This window comes from Saimiri boliviensis, chromosome 13, assembly GCF_048565385.1.
Source record: "Saimiri boliviensis isolate mSaiBol1 chromosome 13, mSaiBol1.pri, whole genome shotgun sequence".
Lineage (NCBI taxonomy): Eukaryota > Metazoa > Chordata > Mammalia > Primates > Cebidae > Saimiri > Saimiri boliviensis.
In genome coordinates, this window is record NC_133461.1 from 64,629,662 (window position 1) to 64,642,082 (window position 12,421).

At 39.9% G+C, this 12,421-nt stretch overlaps 1 protein-coding gene across 9 annotated transcripts in view; it reads left to right on the plus strand.

Moving 5' to 3' along the window:
* PTPRM (protein tyrosine phosphatase receptor type M) overlaps positions 1 to 12,421 on the plus strand; it is an 836,104-nt gene that overhangs the window by 367,094 nt on the left and 456,589 nt on the right. The gene's annotated exons all lie outside the window — the stretch shown is intronic.

The window sequence follows — 12,421 nt, forward strand, 5'->3', positions numbered from 1 at the left end:
GATCAACAACATAGACCACTAGCCAGATTAATAAAAAAGTAAAGAGAGAATAACCAAATTGATGCAATAAAAAACGATAAAGGGGATATTACCACAAATTCCACAGAAATTCAAACCATCATCAGAGATTATTACAGACAACCCTATGCACCTAAACTAGTAAACCTGGAAGAAATGGATAAATTCCTGGACACTTGCCTCCTCCCAAACCTAAACCCGGAAGAAGTCAAAACCCTGAATCGACCAATAACAAGGTCTGAAGTTGAGGCAGGAATTAATAGCCCACGCAACAAAAAAAGCCCAGGTCCAGATGGGTTCACAGCCAAATTCTACCAGACATAGAAAGAGGAGCTGGTACCATTCCTTCTGACACTATTTCAAATAATCCCAAAAGAAAGAATCCTTCCCAAATCATTTTACGAAGACTAACATCATCCTGATACCAAAACCCGGCAGAGACTCAACAAAAAAAGAAAGCTTCCGGCCAATATCCATGATGAACATAGATATAAAAATCTTCAATAAAATACTCGCAAGCTGATTGCAACAGCACATCACAAAGCTTATCCACCATGATCAAGTAGGCTTCATCCCAGGGATGCAAGGCTGGTTCAACATACGCAAGGCTATAAACATAATTCACCACATAAACAGAACCAAAGACAAAAACCACATGATTATTTCAATTGATGCAGAGAAGGCCTTTGGCAAAATTCAACAGCACTTTATGCTAAAAACCCTCAATAAACTAGGTATTGAGGGAACGTATCTCAAAATAATGAAAGCTATTTACGACAAACCGATAGCCAATATCATACTGAATGGGCAAAAACTGGAAGCATTCCCTTTGAAATCTGGCACTGGACAAGGATGTCCTCTTTCACCACTCCTATTCAATATAGTACTGGAGCACTAGCCAGAGCAGTCAGGTAAGAAAAAGAAATAAAGGGTATTCAAATAGGAAAGGAGGAAGTCAAATTGTCTCTATTTGAAGATGACATGATTGTATATTTAGAAGACCCCATTGTCTCAGCCCAAAATCTCCTGAAATTGATAAGCAACTTCAGCAAAGTCTCAGGATACAAAATCAATGTGCAAAAATCACAAGCATTCCTATACACCAATAACAGACTTAAAGAGAGCCAAATCAAGAATGAACTGCCATTCACAATTGCTACAAAGAGAATAAAATACCTAGGAATACAACTAACAAAGAACATAAAGGACCTCTTCAAGGAGAACTACAAACCACTGCTCAACGAATTAAGAGAGGACACAAACAGATGGAGAAACATTCCATGCTCATGGTTAGGAAGAATCAATATCGTGAAAATGGCCATACTGCCCAAAGTAATTTACAGATTCAACGTTATCTGCATCAAGCTACCAATGACCTTCTTCACATAACTGGAAAAAAACACCTTAAACTTCATATGGAACCCAAAGAGAGCTTGCGTAGCTAAGTCAATTCTAAGCAGAGAACAAAGTGGGAGGCATCACACTACCAGACTTCCAACTATACTACAAGCCTACACCAATCAAAACAGCATGGTACCAAAGCAGAGCTATAGACCAATGGAACACAACAGAGGCCTCGGAGGCAACACAACATATCTACAACCATCTGATCTTTGACAAGCCTGACAAAAACAAGCATTGGGGAAAAGACTCCCTGTTTAATAAATGGCGTTGGGAAAACTGGCTAGCCATGTGGAGAAAGCAGAAACTTGACCCCTTCCTGACAAATTACACTAAAATTAACTCCAGGTGTATTAAAGACTTAAACATAAGACCTAACACCCTAAAAACCCTAGAAGAAAATCTAGGCAAAACCATTCAGGACGTAGGCATAGGCAAGGACTTCATGACCAAAATACCAAAAGCATTGGCAACAAAAACCAAAATAGACAAATAGGACCTAATCAAACTCCACAGCTTCTGCACGGCAAAAGAAACAGTTAGTAGAGTGAATCGGCATCCAACAGAATGGGAAAAATTTTCTGCAGTTTACCCATCTGACAAAGGGCTGAGATCCAAAATTTATAAAGAACTAAAACAGATTTACAAAAAAACAAACAAGCCCATTCAAAAATGGGCAAAGGATATGAGTAGACACTTTACAAAAGAAGACATATGTGAGGCCAACAAACATATGAAAAAATGCTCATCATCACTGGTCATTAGAGAAATGCAAATCAAAACTACATTGAGATACCATCTCACGCCAGTTAGAATGGCAATCATTAAAAAATCTGGAGACAACAGATGCTGGAGAGGATGTGGAGAAATAGGAACAGTTTTACACTGTTGGTGGGAGTGTAAATTAGTTCAACTATTGTGGAAGACAGTGTGGCAATTCCTCAAGGACCTAGAAATAGAAATTGACCCATTTGACCCAGCAATCCCATTACTGGGTATATATCCAAAGGATTATAAATCATTCTACTATAAGGACACATGCACACGAATGTTCATTGCAGCACTGTTTACAATAGCAAAGACCTAGAACCAACCCAAATCCCCATCGAGGACAGACTGGACAGGGAAAATGTGGCACATATACACCATGGAATATTATGTAGCCATCAAAAACGATGAGTTCGTGTCCTATGTAGGGACATGGATGAACCTGGATACCATCATTCTCAGCAAACTGACACAAGAGCAGAAAATCAAACACCGCATGTTATCACTCATAGGCAGGTGTTGAACAATGAGAACGCATGGACACAGGGAGGGGAGCACTATACACTGGGGTCTGTTGGGGGGAAATAAGGGAGGGACAGTGGGGCGTGGGGAGTTGGGGAGAGATAGCATGGGAGAAATGCCAGATATAGGTGATGGGGAGGAAGGCAGTAAATCACACTGCCACGTGTGTACCTATGCAACAATCTTGCATGTTCTTCACATGTACCCCAAAACGTAAAATGCAATAAAAAAATTATTTAAAAACAAAACAAAACAAAAGAAACTTGTGTTTGCTGTTTTATGTAGTCAGTGACCTTTAAACCGTGTACGTTTGTATTAAAACCTTTATTGTTCTTTCTTCAGTATTCCAAATATTATTTCCCTACATTTGCTTATTTCTCTCGGGATTTCATATTTATAAAGCTTTTCAGTAAATTAAAGTGTTAACCAAAGCTAGCTGGTGTTGATGTCTATGAAGCTGTAGATGACTCATGCATGTGCAGTTACAAGACCTGTGGTATGGGGGCCACTGCCTTTCTCTTCCCGTGCCTCTGGTCCCATTTTGGTGTTTTGGTAACTTCTACTCTTTAATTTCTTGTAATCATTGTAGAGGTTTCTGCATTCCTTACTCTTACTTAGCAAGCATATCACATTCAGCGTGGGTGGGAAATACAAAGGTTCTGCCTCCAGGACAGAGAGCAGAAGTCAGAGAGGGAGGAGAGATGTCTTTTCGACAATAGATGAACAGGATCTTTGATCAAGCCAGGGGTTGATGTGTGCATACTGAGTGAATAGCAGTGGGCAGTGGAATCCTGGAAAATAACCACTTTCTCTTCGCAGATATTAGAGGTTTCTACATTTTAAAATATCTTACTTTTTCTAATTACACAATTATGTAACTTCTGAATTTGGAGCCATCTTCAAATTAAATTTCTATTTGTATCGATGAGAAAACAGAAGCCCAGAATATGTAGGAAACTTTAGTGCAGTTGTATATCCAGTTTTTCATGTTTATTATAGGTAACTCCATTTTATTAGTGAATGTCAGTATTATGTATCTAATATGTTTATGTCTGTATATATATGTACAGTTTTATATTTATGTATAAATATTGCTATTTATTTACATATGAGTGAAGTTTTACTCTTGGACATTTGTCTTCACTAAATGATCTTGCATCTCAAATAATATTAGCCTCTTAACCTGATAGTCTCAGATTTACTGTGATTTATCTGTGTTAAATTTAGAACTTTAAAATCCATTATAGCATAATGTAATTGAGAGTTTTACCATTTTGCAAGCAGAGCTTGGCATATATTATAAGTAATGCACCAGAATAGCCTTTTAAAATGATCCCATAATAAGTATTAGTTCATACAAATAGAAAAGGAAATCAGATGATGTTACTGTAAAGTAGTCCTCTGTTATCTGAGATTTTCATCTTCCACAGTTTCTGTTACCTATGTTCAATGAAAATGTGGTCCGAAAATGTCAAATGGAAAATTCCAGAAATAAACAATCAATAAGCTTTAGATTGTACACGATTCTGAGTAGCACGATGAAAACTTACTCTGTCCCATCCTGTCCCATTGAGGACATGAATCATCCCTTTTTCCAGCAAATCCCACTACCCACCCGTTAGTTACTCAGATATCTAATCTCACTACCCACACAGTAGTTACTAAGGAGACAGATAGGCTGTCTCAGGATCACAGTGCTTATGTTCAAGTCACCCTTACTTTACTTACCTACTGGCCCAACGCACAGGAGTAGTGATGATGCCAATTTGGATATGCCAAAGAGAAGGCACAAAGTGCTTCCTTTAAGTGAAAGGTAAAAGTTCTCAATAAGGAAAGAAAAAAGTTGTTTGCACTCCTTGCTAAAATCTACAGTAAGAAAGAATCTTCTGTATGTGAAACTGTGAAGAAGGAAAAAGAAAATTGTTTTACTTTTGCTGTAGTACCTCATACTGTAGAAGTTACAGCCACAGTGCATGGTAAGTGCTTAGTTAATATGTACACGACATTACGTTTGTGCATGGAAGACATGACGGAAGCTATCCATGGTTTCAGGCATCCACTAGGGGTCTTGAAATGTATCTCACCTGGAACAGGGGGGACTGCTATCCTCTGTTAAAAACACTGGTACAACCCAGCATCTAGACTAGTACTTGTCACATAACAAAATCCTCAATGAATACCTACTAATGCAGGGGCTTACCGACTACCCAAACAAATCATGTAGCTCCTTCAGATGAGCATCAAAAGCAGGTTTGTACTTAGAGCAAGTTTGTAGTTACAGCGGGAGAACAAGACAGAGGAAACCATTTCTCTCTGGGATGCTTGCTTTAGGCCTACAGCTCCTGTTCAGAGGATGGTCTTTGATGAGAGGAGCAATATATAGAATGTAGTCATGTCTCTGTTGCTTCAGGACAGATAGCAAATATCATGCAGAGTTGCAAAAACTGATTAATAAAAACAGACATATATTAGAGTAATTTTAGGAGCAAATATGGTCAATATATCATCTTTCCTGAACCTTCATTTCTTGTACTTTTTCCCTAGGTTTTCTTCTGTCATAAAACTTCTAATTCTTCTTTTAAAAACTTTCTTGCCGTAGCGTCTCTATTAAAAGTTATAGACATATGCCTTTATTTTTCTCCATGAGCTCCATGAATATAAGAAATATACCTTTAATAAGGAATATTCCATTTGAGTTTGCACAATGGCAACACCTGTGTCATAGTAGTAGATGAATTAAAACTACCCCATCTGCCTTTTGTAAAGAATGTAATTCCATTTGCGTTCTTAATTTGAGGAGTTTAATTTTTTTTAAAACTCACTTAGAGTTAACAATTTTTTAGCTGTTGGCCTAGAGATAGATATATATTTTTAGAGAATTTGACATAGAATTCCACCGAGCAGTGTATGAGCTATGTAATCATGAAAAAAGTGTGTTTCTCTAGTCTAATAAATTTTTCACATTTCGTTTTTGAGCTCAGATAATTTTAGACCCTTTTCTAAGAGAAAAGAGGGGAACCTTGATGTTTTTATAACCTAAAATGATTTTCATGGGAACATTTTCTCTGATATACCATAGAATTTGACTGCTGAATGAATAAATTAAAAATTGTATGAATAGTATTTATATTACTGACTTCAGCAGGTGTGTTTGAAATAAAATAATTGCAACTACATTGACTAAGCACTGCTGTGTGCTAGGTACTCTGGTAGGTAATGTTGAGGCATTTTTTTTAATTGATCCCTACAGGAATTTTATTATGTGTCCATTTATAGAAGAAGACACTGAGGCTCAGAAAGTGACTTTTCCAATGGTGCATTGCTAGTCGCAAGAGCTTGGATTTGAACCCAGGCTATCTATGTTCTATCTTAACCATAATGCATCTTGGGTACTGCAAAAAATGTAGATAGTTTATCATGAATTCATAAGTATCATGTAGTAATTTAAATGATAATATTTATCAGAATTTAAAATTAAAATAGTTTTTGTATGTAGGCAATGTTGCCTTGGCTTTCGTATTATGGATATGTGTTTGTGGTCAACCTTTCTAGGTGGCTTTTCATTTCATTTGTTGATTATAAGGACAAAAATCCAACTGTATTTTGGAACAATTTTGTTATTATATATAAAAGCCACAAAATGAGATGAAAAGAAGGAAAATTATGGTTTCCTTTGCAAGCTTAACTTGGGTATTTTATGCCATATATATTAAAGCATAAATTTAACATCACTTAGCATCCCAGAAAATACTAGAGATGCACAAAGCACGACTGTCTTTAGTTGCTATGGGAACCATTTGCTCTAGAAAATTTTGAGTAGTTAAAATCACTTCCATTATTGTTTTAGTCAGTTAAATATCCATATCTATATTTATATAACATCATACTGAACATTCAGACTGAAGCTACTGAAAACCTTTAGGTATATACTGTATGTTTTAACTTAGTATCATTTTGGATTACCTTTACTTAAAAATAAGATTTCTTTTATATTGATGAAACAATATAACATGTTTATGGATACTCTAGAAAAAATTCATTAATAATTTTTCCTTTATGATGTTATCTAACTCAGCCAAAAAAAGATGTAAGCAGCACAATGTGGCCGGAACAGGTAGGGCAGCGGAGAGCCTCTTCCTCCATAGAAACCTTGATGTCTCCTGGCCTCCACTTGAAATCAGACTTTTTACTTTTACTTTTTTCTTTTCAGCTTTTATTTTAGGTTCAGAGGGTACATATGCAGGTTTGGTACATGGGTAGATTTTATGTTGCTGGGGTTTGGTGTGCAAATGATTTCATCACCCAGGTGGTGAGCATACTACCTGATAGGTAGTTTTTTGACTCTCACCCTCCTCCTACCCTCTACCCTCAAGTAGGCCCTGGTGTCTGAAACTGGACTTTTAAAACTATGGATCAGTTTGTTTCAGTCTGGAGGGCAGAAGAGAAAGAAAGACATCAGCCACTATTCTTAAGGTCTGCTTCCTTTGGGCCTACCAGCCAAACATTCTGGGAATGCCTTCCTTCTTTTCTCATATTCGGCAGAAGGTTCACTTGCTCATCTTGCTTCCAAGTATCTGAGGCTATCTTATGAGAAAGGAAGACAGAGATGGCTGTTGTTGGGGCTGCCTGCTCCATGGGGTGGGCAGGAACTGAGAACAGGTGGAAGCCCCACCTGCTGCTGAGTTAGCAGCACAGGAACCTCATGCTCCCTGAGCGCAGCTGTGGCTGCCCAGCCATGGCTGCAGACCCAGCATCCCTGTGCTCTTGGATGCTGGAATCAGGCAGGAGCCCCACGCTCCCAGGCACAGCTGCAGCCACCCAGCCACAGCTGTGGACCTGAGTGTCTGCACACTCAGGGGCTCAGGAAGACCTCCTTGCACTTGCAGGCTTGGAAGTACCTGTTCCCACTGCCTGGATTCTCCCCTCTCCCAGTGCCTGCTCCAATTTTGGAGCAGAGTTAAGGCCAAACCCAGGTGCTGCTGCAACCCAGCCAGGTGTGTGTGCACTCAGGGCACTGTTGACATGCCAACCCCCTGCTGCCTCAGCCCCTTCCTGACTTCAAGCACTCATGTGCATGTAAGGAAGGGTGACGGGGCACGAGGGCAGCTTGGCACTGGACTGCAGGTGCCCCTCAGCATGAACAGCCTGGGTGCCATGAACAGCAGGAGGCAGACAGGCTCCAGGGAAGATGGGGCAGTTCCCCATGAAGCCCCACCTTTAAGGCCTGAAACCTGGGAGCCAGGCTGTCGGTCTTGCAGTCTGAGAGTGGGAAATTATGGTGCTTTTTCTGTGCACATCCATGGCTACCCATGAACCAGTCAGCATTCACTTCCTTCTGAAGCTCATAAAATCCTTGGACACAGCCAGACTTGAGCACTCAGGCCAACCTGCCTGGGGAGAGGAGCTACCCACTCCAGGGTCTCCTCTCTCCTGAGAGCTGAGCCGTCAACTGGAGATGACCTACCTGCAGAGAGGAGCTGACCACTCCTGGGTCTCCTCTCTGCCGAGAGCTAAACACTCAATGGGATTACCTGCCTGCATAAAGGACCTACCCACTCAAGGGTCTCCTCTCTGCTGAGAGTTGAACACTTGTTCGGACACCCTCACTATGGAGAGGAGCTGACCACTGTGCGTTTCCTCTGAGCTGTTCTGTCATTCAATAAAGCTCCTGTTTGCCTTACTCACCCTCCACTGCTGCGTACCTCATTCTTCCTGGATACAGGACAAGAATTTGGGACACGCCAAATGGTGGGACTGAATGAGCTATAACACAAGCAGAGCTGAAACATGCTCCTTGCTTACCACGTTTTGGATGACAAGAAAGAGAGAAGAAGAGAAGACCTGCAGCCTTTCAATGATCCCAGATCTGGGAGCTCCCTGAGCCAGGGGTGTGACACCCTCTTTGTGGCTCTGCAGTTCTTGGTGTCTCAAGCTACTGATTGCCACCACATTCCCCAGTGTTAGCCATGGAAGTTGCTTGCAGGGAGCTGGTGCCCAGGCCAGCACCTGGAGCTACCCATCCCACAACAGCCAGTGTGCCTCTCCACTTGCCCTTGGCAGACATGGGATCCGGGCCAATAGTGCCAGCTGAGTGCAGCCTGCCTGGCCAAGTAGGCCTGTGGGCCTAAGCAAAACTCAAGCAAATGTGCCATTGGCCACAGCTGTTACTAGGTGGTGAAGTGACACCCCAAGGATCCTGTAACATGATCGGTCATTGATGATTATTGCCTTGGTTCATTCTTTAGGAGTTGCAGAATGGTCTAGTTCTATCAGTCACTTGCTGTCATCACCTAAAAATGACCAAGGCATTTATAATTATTATTGTTGTCATCATCAGCATCATCATCATCAACTTGTGTGGTTGAGTCCATTGCACTTAATGTCTTCATTGCTGCTCACATCTTCCCCAGCCCTCTAGTGGGGCTTACTCAGCATGGGTGACTCCTGTCCTGGCCCATCTCAGGGAACTTACTTGCTTTCTGTTGTGACATGTTCTAGGTTTATATTTTCCATTTGCTACTTCAGACTTAGAATTGACCATTTTCCCAGGAAATTCTGGTTCTTTCCCCAAGGGAAATGGCTATTAGAAATTACAATCTGAGCATAGAGGTGCTCATTACTACTTTATTGTTTATTTTTATTTTGGGTATCTTCTCATTGGAGAGAGCTAGGATATCTAGGTATGCACACATACACACATTTAAAGACAAACTGTGCCCTGAGTGCATGCTGACAATTCCTATGCAAATTCAAAACGGTAGGGATTTTAACCTCCTTTCTCTTACATCTTTATCTTCTTTTGACTATGTTTTCAGCAGAGTTGTGTATTTTAAGGCATATAGACTGATTAAGAGTGATGTTCTTAACCAGCAGTGTTAATGACTAGCCTGGTCTTTTAGGTCACGTTTGTTAGGTAGCACAGGCACTGGCACCCTCTGCATAGTAGAGTACTGTAATTACAGTTTAAAAGTGAACTGGCTTGAGACCTAGCTTTGAAAAGGTTTGAACCTTTAAATATGTAAGAAAATGTTCATCAGTGTTGGGCTTCTTAGTTTGATTTGGCCTAGTTAGCCTAGTTAACAGTTGGATATTTGGTTTTAAGACTAAAGAATTTCTAATTTTGCTAGTATTTCTACTTACTGCACTTATTATCTATATCCTATATTATTTGGATGAACCTCTAGATAAAATTTAAACACAGGTTTATTAAATAATGTTATTCAGCTATTACAAATATATCATGAAATGAGCTATGTCTTGATAACAGAATGAAGCTCTAAACTTCCATAATCAAATTCTTCTTGAATATACCTATAATAATATGATACAACTTTGGGTGTCTGTATATTATTTTGGCTATCTGTATATTCATTAGCCAATTAAAGTATACTTATTCTAGAACAGTACTCCAAATTGATAAATATTTTGATTAAGTTGGTTGTGGTCTAGAAATCAAAGGTCAACACTATGTTAATTATTAAAATAAAAAAATGTGGGCTGCATAAAGGCTAGATTATTTGAGATGTTCAATTAATATTGGATTTAGCTTACATAAGATATTTAAAAAAATTTTTCCAGATCCTGCTGTTATTAGTGATGTCAGTGGTAAGAATTTCAAACAGTATCTTACAAATGGACATACAGTACTTGAAAGTGGGATAATACAGACTATTTTCGCTATTGAAGAAATAAAAGTGCCATTTAATTCCCACCTGTATGTCTGAGGAAGGGGGACTGGCTCAGAGCTCTTCGATGCCTGTGCACTCAGAGCAGCTCCAAAACACCTGAGATTGATTAATTTGCTGCAAGTGCTGTTAACTTCCCAGACCTCAATTTCTTTCAATCATTGCTCTGATTATTGCAAAACTATTTCTGAAAGACTTAATACATATCTTTTTACTGGTAAATTACTGCTCATTTAGAAGTCCTAGAGTTAGTCCATTTCATAAAGAAGGTTGTAAGTCTAATTTAAATAACTATCAGTACTTTTTTCTAGCTGACTCAAATTGAAATACGTGCACATTTGAAGACACTCTTACTTTATATAAAGAGGTGTATTTAACCCAGTCAGATCATCTCCTCTCAGGCATGATCATTATGGTTGTTTCACTAAGTTGACAAAAGATGGGTCAGTGATTTCCTTAACAACCCAGGACGTTCAGTCACTGTGCTTTGCATGGAGTCTGAGGTTTTTGCTCCCAACAATTGTGTTCTAGGCTGTCTCTCTCTCCTAGTGAACTCTCATGTGGTAAAGAACAGTCCAGATGCCCACCCCTCATCATTTTTTATGGTCCTTCCGTCATGCTATTAAGAATGTAGAGTGCCAATGCTTGGTGGGGCTGCCATTCTTATTCTGAAAATTGGGCAAAATCTGGCTGACAATTTTGCTATCTCTACCTGATGTATATTTTCATTATTTTGTTGTGCTAGAATAACAAAAAGTTCCCTGTGAGTTCCTAGATGTTTAGTGGTACCCAAGGTTCTAAAGACATTGGCCTCTCCAGGCGTCACTGTCATGGGGAAAGGACAGTGGAGGCAAAGACTCTCATACCTTTCTCTACCTGTCCTGCAGCAAAGGGACACCTTTTCCTCACCCATTACAAGGTCTAGGGCTGAAATCTCTGTAACAAAAGACAGATTAACAAGATAAACACATAAAAAATTCTTTAATACAAGTATTATATGACACAGGTGCCTTCAGAAAATGAAGACTCGAAGACTCAGAGAAAATTGTGTTTTTGTGGACAGTCATACAGAAGTGTGACTGGGGGACAACAGGGCTGGATCTGATGGTAAAAAATGGGAGACTCTGAACCAGGCCTGTTTGTTCACATTATCTGTGGCTTGTGTGACATTCCTGCCTTCCAGATACAGGGCAGGATACCTACCACATGAAGGCCTTTGGGGGCGGATGGAGGGAGAGTGACATTTCTGAGTGCACCTGGGTACACAGAATGAGTAAGATACGACCCTTGACTTTATGGTCTGCTAGAGGAGAAAGACGTTACTGTAGTGGAATACACATTGTGTTGATTTTGTTTTCTAGATATCTTGAGGTTTCTTGTCTTTCTTTCTCTGTCTTCTCTCTTTGTGTCTTGTTACTATGATTTCTGAAAACAACTTACCCAGTTTCCCTTGACATCAGTTGGGCTCACACCCCATCTCCTCCAGTCCGTTACTGTACATGCAGAGGTGTTTGTGTTACCTCTTTCCCTAAGGTCCTTCATTCCCAGCATCTGAATACACTAACATCCTCAACGTTTTGTATTTCTTGTTGGGGTCTGTGTTGCATTTTTCCTTCTAGCCTTTTCACTGAGAAGCACTTCTGTTCTTGCCATATGGGATAAGTTATACTTCCCTTATAGTTCCCCTAGACTTCTCCTATACTTTCCCTATAGTTCTTTTATAGTTCTCCTGTAGTTCCACCATAGAGACCCTATATTTTCCCTACAGTTCTGCGCTCTCCCTTGGCTCCTGACTCTGGAGAGCTTCTCTTATTCACTGGACTTTTCCTCTTTATTTCCTGCCTAAGAAACTTCTGTACATCCCTAAGCGTGTGCTCAAGCGGTGCTTCCTAGAAAGCCTGCACTGACACCATCCCCAGCACCATAGTTTGAATATTTGTCTCCCCAAAAACTCATGTTGAAATGTTAATCCCCAGTATTAAATCAGTATTTAATCTCCAGTGTCACTATTGAAAGATGGGGCCTTT